The following is an 11,720-nucleotide window of genomic DNA, read 5'->3' on the forward strand; positions in this document are numbered from 1 at the left end:
TTAACCATGAAGTTAGTGCCTCATTTGTTCATAAATACTAAATATTGGCTAGTAAAGTTAATGAAATGGAGTGGAAGTGCACTGAAAAATGAGACTTGCAGTTGACTGGGAGCTTATGCCTATCTCAGTGGTGAAATACAGGTAGCTGTTTCATCAGCTGTGTATTGACTTGCCCTGTGCATTTGAATGAAGTAGAGTGGTACCACAGCCACACATATTCTGTTTATTTTTGTTTTGTTGCTATGCTCAGCAGGTATGTGCCATACTACAATCCAAAGGTCCAAACTTCGATCCCCACACTATCTTAGAATTTTTATGTCTGGCAATGATTTATGCTGAACCGTAAATCCATGACCCCCCCTCTTACGCCCCCCCCCCCTCCCGAAACAGTCTAGGTAAGTCGGTTCTGAGGTTGGAGGAAGGCAAAGGCATATCACCTCCAAAAGGACCAAGGCTAGTAAAGCACTAATGTTCTCAAGTCAAGTTGTGCATAACATTACTTTGTTTATTAGCTCTATTAAAAAGTGACAACCAAAGGAATGAGGCTCAAGCCCTCACCGACTCCTTCCCCTTCTCCTTCCCTCCTTATGGGTGGGGTCAGTCTTCAGTTTTGAGCTACTGATGTCAACAGCCCATTTATTGACACTGATTATAATAGCTGACACTGAAATTTCACTGTTTGTCCATTGTCACTTCTGAATCATTCCCTGCACCTTTGGTTTATGTTGATCTTGAATTTGGAGTAGCTTTTTTCTTCTTTTAGTACTTGTATACTTAAAAACTAACATCCATGCCACTGTCATCCTAAATGAGATAGGACTACTGCTTCATCTTCTGTCTCACCCAGTGCAAGACAGTATTGCTGACACAGACTTTTGAACAGCATATCACTACCCCAGCACTTAATGTTCAGTTTTGGAATTGGGCTACAACTTCTTGTTCAGAAGGTTCTTTAGTGTTAGAGAAAATAGCTGTGAAATTTTTTTTATAAAAAATATTATTATAAGAAACCAGTTTCGATATCAACCAGGAAAAAACACTTTGGATGCAGTGAATAACTTTACCGAAAAGATATACAAATCATTGGCTCAGAGGAGTAAAGTTGCAGGTATCTTCTATGATCTCACTAAAGCATTTGATTCCATGAATCATCTCTTGCTTATCTACACATTAGACAAATACAGGATTAAGAACAATGCTTTTAATTGTCTCACATGATACTTACACAATAGAAAACAAAGGGTAACTATCATCTCAGATGCATGGAATTATGATTCTAAATGGAGTACAGTATCACAGGGCATATCTTGAGGCTCCATTTTGGGGCCAATCCTGCTACTATTCTATGTAAATATCTTACCCATAAAAATAAATTCCCCATCAGTTCAGTTTGCAGACGATACTTCTGTTTCAATTGAAGATGACGATGCAGAAAAAATTCTGAGCTCTATCATAAGCACACTGGACACCTTAGAAAACTGGTTCCAGTTAAATGAGTTGAAACTGAACATTGCAAAAACTTATACGGTGCATTTCGAAATCAAACATTCAAAACATGTGAAACCTAAAATACAACATAACAATCAACTTATGAAAGAAGTTGATACAGTCAAATTCCTGGGACTAAACGTGGACAAGAACTTAAGATGAAATACTCATATTGACTTCATATCAAATGAACAATGTACTTTTGTATTTGCAATGCAAATACTAGCAAATTCCATTCACTTGAGTACACAAAAGTTGCTTATCATAGTTATTTTGAATTTGTTGTTAGATATGGCATCATTTTCTGGGGAAATCCAAGTATGTGTCTCGAATGCTGAAACTGCAAAAGAAAATTGTCAGATACATGTGTACTGCACAGCAGAGTCTTGTCACCCATTATTTCAGAAACTGCAAATCCTATTTGTTCCCTACATATAAATTTACGAAATTATAATCTTCCTACACAGCAGACAAAAATTGTTTGAGGAGAATCATTTCAACCACACATAAAATACAAGAAATAAAAATAATGTTATGCTACCCAAGCACCAGTTGAAATTATATGCACGGATGCCACAGTATTAGGGGATGACAATATATGACAAGTTAATGGGCAAAAACATATTTAACATGAAAGTCAGAAATTTTAAACATATTCTGTTGGAGAAATTCTGTTATTCAATAGAAGAATCCATTGAGGATGAAATGATAATTTGAGCAAGGGGTAATTAAGGGGTAGATTTTATTGTATGTACATATAACAAAATTGTATTATTATTATTATTATTATTATTATTATTATGTTTGTTAACATCAGCTGTTCTGTGCTTATGGTGAAATTTTACGGCAGTTTGATGTGTCTCCTGAACCTGTATCAAATGATTTAGATTATGTACATTATGAGACAAATAAGCCACAATTCACTAAAGTTGAGATCAGAAGTAGTCATGTGCTGATATGCTACACAGACTGTTCCTTATTAATGTGAACAATCTAGTTTCTTTTTTATCAGTCCTTATATTTTAATATGGATTTATACATGAATGATTTATCAGAATACAGATATAGGAAAATAATTTCTTACAAATGTCATTCCTTAAAAAGGTTCTGCAGATATCTATAAATTCTGAATACATTCAGAAGTTTCTACAAAGTGCTGTTTTTTTATTTGACTAAATTTGGACTCATATCAGGCTATTACCAATCTTCCTAGCAGCTGCAAATAACTCATTTTAGTTCTCATATTGGTCTTTTTTTAAATTCTTTTTCTCATGTAACCTCCTTCTCACTCATACCATCTTGGTGTATGTTTACATCCTGTAATTAACCATTACTGTAATGAAAGTAAGAAGGTAATATTAAAAATGTCAGTACCAACCGCTGAGAGTGAAATAATGGGAAATGAGATGGGAGATGCAAAAATTATAATCTCTTACCATTGATGATTGCAAATTTCTTAACCAGAATGATGAAAAGATAGGACAGGGAAAAGACTAAGTTATTCAAAATGGCATATGCATTCAGGGCCTGCCGCAGCAACTGAATGGTCTGAAGTGTTGACTGTCTCGTGGAACACTCATGTACAATCGCAAGTACTGGGAGGGAATTTACTTTGGTGAGAGCACTGGAATGAGAGCAAACAGCCTTGTGAAGACAACTGGGGTTTACAATAAAGCTATCATCTAACTTTAATCTTAGATATTTCATTACTACCAACTCTAACATCTAACTCTGATTTGACAACAGACCACACTGTTTTTGTTTTATTTTTATCTTGTACAATGAACTTATTATTTGCCAGTTGCTTGGCTGCCCTACCAACTTTTCTAAATATAGCTTTGTAATGAAGAACCTGTTTTTATATTTCAGTTCACTGTGGAGTTTCCTATTCCTGGCACTAGAATTTTTTGTACTCTGAGTTATCCATTTAAGTTAATTAGTTACGATGTTACATTGTATTTGAAGATAAGTGCTTTGCTCAAGTGACTTTTTGTGACCTAAGCAAAGCCTTTGACTGTGTAGAACATACACTACTACTCGAAAAAAAGGACTTTTATGGTGTTAAAGGTAACAGCCTTAAGCTATTAAGATCATATTTACAAAACTGTAAGCAAGCAGTCTGTGTTGGGAAAGAAATGTCCAGTATAGAACAAGTTAAGGTAGGTGTTCCGCAGGGATCTGTGCTGGGCCCTTTCCTTTTCCTAATAATGATAAATGACCTGCCATCATTTATTAAATCCAGAACAGCATTCTATGCTGATGATACAATGTTTCTGAACAGCAGTAGTGATCTTAATAGCCTTAAAACATGTGTTACAGAGACAATTGAGCAAGCTTCACTCTGGTTTAAAGCAAATGGATTCTTGCTTAATGAAAGCAAAACCCAGCAGATGGTATTCAGTTTAAAAGCCAAGTTTCCATCAGATGATCCTAGGTGTGTTAAATTTTTGGCGGTATATTTGGATGATAAACTTTCTTGGAATCCACATATTATGTATATTAGTGGTAAATTGTCTAGGGTAATCTATTTGTTAAGGTGATTAATGCACTGTGTACCTAAAACTTATGTTAGAGTATCTTACTACTCATTTTTCCAAATCATCATATCCTATGGTATTTTTTGGGGAAACTCCACTTGTGTGCATGATATACTATTGCTGCTAAAGAAAGCTATTAGAATAATTACAGGCTCACCATACAAGGCTCATTGTAAACCTTTGCTTACTCAACAAAAAATCATGACAGTTATAAACCTATATATTTATTATGTTTTAATCTACACAAAAAGAACTTACCTAAAGTAAAACGCAGGGCAAATATATATTGTTACAACACTAGGACAAACAGCTGTATCTATACACCCTACCACAGACTGTCAAAATCAGTTAACAGTTATGAACTTATGGGCCACAAATTATTTAACAAACTTCCACAAGCTATATAAAATTTACCAGAGCAACAATACAAACAAACACTTTATGACTAGTTAGTTGTAAACCCATTCTACAATATAAAGGATTTCATGACCTGTGATATTAAACTGTAACGTTATTAACAATTCTGTTCTTTTATAGCATGTGCTGTATTGTATTATGTGTATGACTTTGTCTATTGCTGTAATGGCTTAAAGACAATAAAATTATTATTATTATTATTATGTGGTTCTAAGTGGTCTGTCCTTATGTTGTGACAAGTTTCAAAGTTTCAAATTTCTCAATCAACTCATTGACAGTTGACTAGCAGGTCACTATAGACATGTTCTTGCACTCCGCCAACATGTTTCATGTACAAGGACTAACACAAAAGAAATGAAACAGAGGCCAGAGGCTGCTGCAAATGCCTTCCAGTCTTCAAACACAAACATCCATGTTGTTCTTGCATATTGTCATCTTCCCACCTATTCTTACATCATATTATTTCTTTTCTTTATCTCTTGGAAAAACTCAATGGACCTCCCCTGTCTATCTCTTCCATTAACATGGTTACATATGTCTTCTGAAGCCAGCATTTTCTTTTGTAAATTAAAATCCAACATTTTTTCTGTGCTACTGGTAATGACATTAGCGAATATCTTGTACATTACACATATGGTTGACTGATCTATAGTTTTCCTCAAGTAGAACATTTACACAATTGTTACTGCTTTTGCATTACTTTTCATCTAGTTTTGATTGTTTCACATTTTTCCTCTCAGCCCTCAAAATGACTTCAGACATTTAAAACACAATATGTTTCGAGTGTTATTATTATCATTACTAATAATCTGCATTGGTTCATATCTTGAACTGCACAAACATTTAAAGAAATCTTGGAATGATTGTGCATCACTTACCACCCCATTTGCCATCATAACTCAAAAAATGTGAAGTCAACTCAATACAAGTTCCACCTAGTTTCTTGGTGCTCTTATCAATAACAGCCCATTCCATCATTAGTTCTGATTGGACCTTGGTGAGTCAATTTTTTTTTTTCTTGAAGAATGAGATTCAAACCGAGATTTTGTTCTTAGCAAACTCTACTAACGTAAAGGATCCGTTATATTTAGTACTGCACCTGTAATGTCATGGGGTAGAATCATTCTCTAGTGTTGTCTTAATTTCTTTTAAAATCCTGCATTATCATCTTGTAGAGCAGTCTGCTGCTGTTTATCTATTTCTCCAATTCATTACAGAGGTCTTCTACCTCTTTGTCAGAATGTGAGCACATTTGTCAACAAACTTGGATGATTTCAGAGGTATACTTTTTGTTTACTTTTCAAACAAGTCTTTCTGTTGTGGAAAGATTCATTCAACATTAGTATAATTAGTTTTCCTGTATTCGGTAACTAAAGTTCTTTTCTGCTTTATTCCCTTGTAATAAATATGAAGTTTAATTATGTTTAGTACGGGGTATTCATTTTGTATCAATACTTCTGATAACACTACTATACCCCATATGTTGTTATTAAAGTTCTCTTCAGACACTCCCACATTACTTTTGGTTTCTAAAATTTCACAGTTTACTGTACTGAAATAAAAAATAGTAGAAGCAGTTGTGTTTGCAAGCTTCATGTTACTGTTTATGCAGCCAAGTATCATGTGGCAAGGTGTGTCCATAGAAGTTGGCTTGAGTTCTCTCAATCCACTACATTCTTTCACCTGGGTTGGAATACTGAAGTTGCAGGAATTTCCTTGTAGCAGTACAGTCTCTGAAAAATGTACCTATAACACACAAGCTTGTTATGGTTAGAAAAGTTTGATGAGATATGTGAACAGTGCCAAACCTTGGCAGCAATCTTAGCCCAGAGCTGAGTGCTTCTGTATCTTATAGTATATAAGCAACGTGACCAGTTTGTGTAAAGATCAAGTGCCAGTAAAGACTTCTAGTCAATATTGTCTGCTAGCAGTCAAATTGTTGTTATACGACTCATAACGCATTAAAGTCTAGAGGGCTGCAAACAGTGACTCGTACACTACAATGTCTGCTCTGTGGATAATGGTCAGCCCACCCATACGAAGTGCTCCTTAAAATTAATTACTTTATAAATAATCCAGGATGGAATTTAACAGTATATGAGAAGGAAAGTTGCTAGTCACCAAATTGTGGAGATGCTGAGACGCAGATAGGCAAAGATAGAGTGTTTTTGTTGTGTCTATCTGTGAATCAGCATCTCCACTATATGGTGAGTAGCAACTTCCTTCTCATAATATTGTTACTTTATGGATACTAATAGTTGAACAGCATGAGTGTCTGGACTGGACTTTGGTGTCTCCTCTAGTTTTGCAACTCTTTATCTACAAATCACGAGACATGCAACTGATCTTACTGAGGAAGCAAGTCAACCTTTGTTCAAATGTGAAAGTCAGTATACTAAATGTGTAAATTAAATTAGCGCTGAAATTATCATACTCTTTCAAAAGAGCAGACAATTCTACAAACAGCAAGCGTTTCTATTGATTTTCATTAACAAAAGTTTTGTAGAATCATATTGTCTGAAATTGGAGTTTGGTAATTTCGGGACTTCTAACATGATCTACAGATTACCAGAAACAAAGATGGCTCTGAATTTTCATAGTAAATATTGCAAAATTAAAAATAAAATGAATGTGTTGCAAGTATATGCATCATTCTCTGGATTTTTCTAAAATCATTTCTGTAATACCAATATCATCACTACAGGATTTCATTGTAACACTTACAGGACAAGCATAATTTTTCAGAAAGGTCAGATTCATTGAAAATAAGTATACAAAAATGTATGTATGGTAGCAAAGCAATTCCTACCAAAACCTCATATTTAAAGAAACTTCGTGTTAAAGCATAAATTCATAACTGTATAGTGATAAACTGGACATGCAATGTAAAGAAAAACCTTACCAATGAGGAGAATTATAAACTGCAGTGGATATGACAATGTAGTGCATACCGTGAAGCGACTCAGCTGAATGATACAACACAGGAATGCCTCCTCATGTGTATCAGGTGAACTAATCAATGGAGAGGACCATTGATCACTGTGCCAGTATCCATGACAACATCAAAACATCCTGAAATCTTTAGTACTGTTAAGCCTTGCCGTATGTGCCTCACAGTGATGGGAAGAATATCTTCTGACAAATGGCAATTTGTCATTTATCCTCAATAGCTACTCAAGTTCCACAGATTAATAGAATTATTTCACAACCCAGCATACAAAGAATGCCAAGATGAAATATTCTTTTTTGTAAGTAAATGTTGGAAATAAAGTACACCATTTGGTGCTTAGGAAGGAAAAAAAGATTTCTCAAAACTTTTGTGCTGTAAAGAGAAAAGAAAGTTTTAGCCTCCATAATATCTCATTCTCTTTTGTACCACTCACTTAAGTGACTAATACTTCTTGTCATACTTCAAATCACTTATCGTATCATTCTGTCTCCCCCTCCCCCCCCCCCCCCACCATCACCACCACCTCCACCCCAACCTCCATCCCCACCCCAATCCCCACCCACCTTGCCCTCGCCCCACACATATCTATACTCACAACTTTTGAAGAAATGACGATGACTGGGGGCTCCATAAAACAATTTTGAATCCTGGTGTACATAACACCAACAAACTTCAGGCACTCAGCAACTGCTCTTATAAAGTAAACTGTGTATCAGGTGCATTTTTATTTGTTTCAGGATTCAAGAAAAATAGCATGTGTTTCCTTCTCTTTGCTCATTTCGTTGTTCCTGCATATGTACTAACATAAGTAACAATAATGAGTTTAAATGATTAAGATAGGTGTAATTAATAAAAATAATTAAGTACAGTGAAAAAAGAATTACATGTTTTGTAGTCTGCATTTGACTGTCAAACTTCTGTGTAGATCCCTAGCATTTCAACAGGAAAAGTAGTGATGGTTACAAACAGGAATTATACAGTAACCTTAATATTCAATGGAAAAACCACGTAACACTCAAAATTCTAATTTCTGTTTGAAACCATCTGTGCAGAGATCAGAGGAAACAGATGGAGTAGAAAAAAAATCAAGGTAACCCTTAATACAAACTGATACAAATGGTAATATATTACTAGTTTGGAAATAAAATGATGACAACTTCTGGCAATGGGAAATCTGAATTTATGTAGCAATATAAACCAATTCAATTTTGTAATAAATTAAAGCACAACAATGTGTTCATAACCTCTGAAAACAGTGCTCAATAATATCAGTTTGGCTCCAGCCCTTTGAAATTGAAAAAATATCATAGGTAATTACACTTAAACTTACATGCTGAATACATCACACTATATCACTGTTACTTTTGGCATTTCATTACAAATAAAAATGTACTGTAGGTAACTTACCTTCTACAAGAAAAAAGTCAAGTACTCATTATATAATGGATGTACTGATTAGTAGACAAACACATACATGGAAAGTTGAAAATAACAGCTCACCTATTGAAGTTACAGTCTTCTTCAAAGCATGTACCATGGCATTCTTCTTTGAATTGCAGTTCTTGAAATTTATCCCACAGGCATTTGTGAGAACGTCACCTACCTTTCTTCAAGAGATTCCAATTTCAGCTTCATAAGCATATATATTACTTAAATATCGTCAACATTTCATGGCCCTATCAGCAACTGTATAAATATTAATTTTAATAATCAAGGCTGTTGATTATTAAAATTAAAATTTATTACTCTGTTACAGTATAATATGGATAGGTAAAAATGCTACTCACCAGCAGCAGAAGAAAACACATATAAAAGATATGGAAATGCACAAGCTTTCGGAATTAGTGGTTCCTTCATCTGACAGAATGGTTGAAAGAAAAGCAAGAGGGATGAAGGAAAAGGAATGGAGAGGTTTAGGAAATAAGGAGAGTTATGGAAAAGTTGCCATGAATTCCATCTCAGGGGAGGCTTACTGGATGGGATGAGAAGGAAAGAGTGGTTGTCGGTATCTGGCAAAAGGTTAAATAAAATAAAATGCCAAAATTTGAGTACCGAGGAGCCCATCCTAAATGGGGTAAGTGCTAATGAGAGAAGAAAAAGAAATAGTACACTAAGTACAAACACTGTTTAAGCTGCTTTGCTTTGCTTTCCTTTACAATACTTAAGAACGTTACTTGCATGTAGGTAACAGCATTGTCATTGGGTAATTGAAGAATGCTTCTTATCTTATCTGATATACTGAATATGTATACTGAAGTCATAAGCAATCCAATTATGCTTCCTTGGGGCACACCTGATGTTAATTACACTTCTGTAGAACATTCACTGTCCAGTATGATATTGGGGTAGTCTATGAAAATCGAAAGTTCTTTGAGCCAATCACATATTTGTGAAACTACCCTACATGGCCATATCTTATCAATTGACAATGTAGTGCAGTATCGAATGCCTTACAGAAATCTAGAACCATTGAATCCAACTGTTCACCTGCATCTACTGTTTGCCAGCTATCATGTCAAACAAGAAGAAGGACAAAGTAAGCTGTAATTCACACAAGTAGTTTTTCCTGAATCCTTGCTGATTTTTTGAAAGAAGGTTCAAACGTTGAGGTCATTCATCTGTAGTTCTGCCACTACTATAAACTAGAGAGAATTAGGCCCTTTTCCAATCATGTGGCACTATTCACCGCTTGAGAGGTTCTCAATGAGTGTGAACAAGGAGAGGGGCTGATTCTGCAAAGTACTTAACATAAAATCTCATTGGAATTCTGTCAGGGGCCTGATTGGCTTTGAGTAAGTTTAATTGCTTTTAAACTGAGAGAGCTTAGTTCATCCATTTTTAAGTTGAATGCACAATTTTGAATTTGTGATTTCTGGCTGTTGCCATCTGTTTCCACACCAGTTTGAAATATGATAGATTGGATCGAAGGTTTCAATCGCTTAATTGAATTTCCTTAGGACCAGAATCGTTTAGCGTTTTGTGACAGATATTTCGTCATGGTATAACAGTGTAAACTGATGGCTCCATGCGTAACCCTTCTTATGCATTCACAGTTGCCAATAAGTTTGCTCTATCAGTTTCCTTATATTCTCTTTTCCAGCAAGAATATAAAAATCTCTCTTTTTCACACATCATTCTGCAAATGTTTCTGTTAAGACAAGGTGTGTCTTTGCCATTGTTTACTACCTTACTTGGAATATATTTATCTAAAGTATTATTCATGTACAGTTAATGAACCACAACTTTTTCTACATGTAAGTTGCTGGATTTTGGCATGGACTATTTCTGTAAAGAGGTGATATTTCTAGTGCGTGGCATGAGAGCTCAGTAGGACGGAGTGCTGCTGTGGTTAGAAGGCAGGTAACACTCGCAGACTATAGGAATAATGTAAAGAAAAGACCTCTGGAGATGAGCATTCTGGGGGCCGGAAATGGCCTCTGTTCTGAGTTTGGAATAGAATGGCAGATGAGGGAAAATATTCACACAGAGGGGCTACATAACTATAGGTGGCAGATAAAATAAATAATATGCATGTATACTACCATGAAGAGAGTAAAAGAACATAATTAATTTAACCTGGCTTTACTTTATTTTATTTTATTTATTTTTTTTTTTCCTGGAACAAATGATGCAAATGTCACGTTACATGAAGTGCATTGACATGTGTAAAATTTATGTCTTCACTGATATCAATCTGATTGTGACAAACAAGGTGTCATTGATTAGCTCTTGTTAAGGGCAATCAGGTTAGCTGCACAGAATTAACATGCGATACCTGACATAGGTGTGATAGTGTGAGGTAATAGAATAAAAGAATTGATTAGTTTACTGACACTTAGAGGTAAGATAGAGACTGACACACATGACGTGCCATTCTGGGATTGCATTAACAGTGTAATTCTAGGTCATAAGATGAAACTGACTCATATTTACATAGGTATGTTGATGATTATTTGTGATAGAATTAAATATGCAAATTAGGAGAAAATGATAATGAATTATACAAATCTTAATCCATGATCAGAAATAAGAGATAATTTTCTTTCGGGGAACAACACCAAACACTTATGAATATTCTGTTATCGATGTACATCTTTCTTGTTTCATTGATAAGCACATGATGTATTGTGGAAATTATGAATAATTTGCACTGTACTTGTGAGACACATTCTGACACCAATTTATGATGTCAGAGGCCAGGGAGATGAGTCTGTAGAGGAATAGAAAGCCAGGGGAGCAGGGAGCGGTGGCAAGTAGAGAAATTAGTGTGGGACCCCGATGGTAATTAGCCATGTGGTAGGAGCAGTTGGTGGGTTGGTTTTGTAGAA

The 11,720-nt window shown here is 35.2% G+C and overlaps 1 protein-coding gene across 3 annotated transcripts in view; it reads right to left on the reverse strand.

The window, feature by feature from the left end:
- LOC126176862 (uncharacterized) overlaps positions 1–7,465 on the reverse strand; it is a 50,068-nt gene extending 42,603 nt beyond the window's left edge. For 2 of the 3 annotated variants that reach the window (XM_049924053.1, XM_049924051.1), the window contains exon 1: positions 7,345–7,465. The gene's annotated coding sequence lies outside the window, so the exon portion shown is untranslated. The remainder of the gene's footprint in view (positions 1–7,344) is intronic. The other variant, XM_049924052.1, reaches the window with a different exon arrangement.
- Between the last annotated feature and the right edge of the window lie 4,255 nt (positions 7,466–11,720).

Source organism: Schistocerca cancellata, chromosome 3 (genome assembly GCF_023864275.1).
Source record: "Schistocerca cancellata isolate TAMUIC-IGC-003103 chromosome 3, iqSchCanc2.1, whole genome shotgun sequence".
In the NCBI taxonomy this organism is placed as follows: domain Eukaryota; kingdom Metazoa; phylum Arthropoda; class Insecta; order Orthoptera; family Acrididae; genus Schistocerca; species Schistocerca cancellata.